The following is a 339-nucleotide window of genomic DNA, read 5'->3' as shown; positions in this document are numbered from 1 at the left end:
CCAACAAGAATGCGACCCAAAATAGGAGAACAAAGACAACAACAAAGCAACGAAGACAAGTGACGTCACGGGGATCGAAAAGATAACAAAACACAAACCAAAAGGAACAACCACGTAAAACAACGAAACAGCAAAGCAACAAAAACAAAAACAATTCAGTACACAAGGATAAGAAATGACAACAAAACCAAAAAGCAACAAGAGCAGCAAACAAGGTGCAAAAACAAAAACAATTTCTTCTGCAAAAATAAAACTAACAAACAAAACAATTAAACGATACAATAACAACAAACAAACAAAAGAACAACTCATTCTATAGGGATTCAAATGACGGCAAAC

At 34.5% G+C, this 339-nt stretch overlaps 1 protein-coding gene across 1 annotated transcript in view; it reads left to right on the top strand.

Annotated features, from left to right (window-relative positions):
* Window positions 1-339, top strand: part of LOC119586584 (uncharacterized transmembrane protein DDB_G0289901-like) — a 36,597-nt gene that overhangs the window by 1,378 nt on the left and 34,880 nt on the right. The gene's annotated exons all lie outside the window — the stretch shown is intronic.

The sequence above is a fragment of the Penaeus monodon genome, chromosome 21 (genome assembly GCF_015228065.2).
Source record: "Penaeus monodon isolate SGIC_2016 chromosome 21, NSTDA_Pmon_1, whole genome shotgun sequence".
NCBI classification, from domain to species: Eukaryota; Metazoa; Arthropoda; class Malacostraca; order Decapoda; family Penaeidae; genus Penaeus; species Penaeus monodon.
The sequence above is the reverse complement of the archived record's forward strand: the minus strand, read 5'-3'. Positions and strand labels throughout refer to the sequence as shown.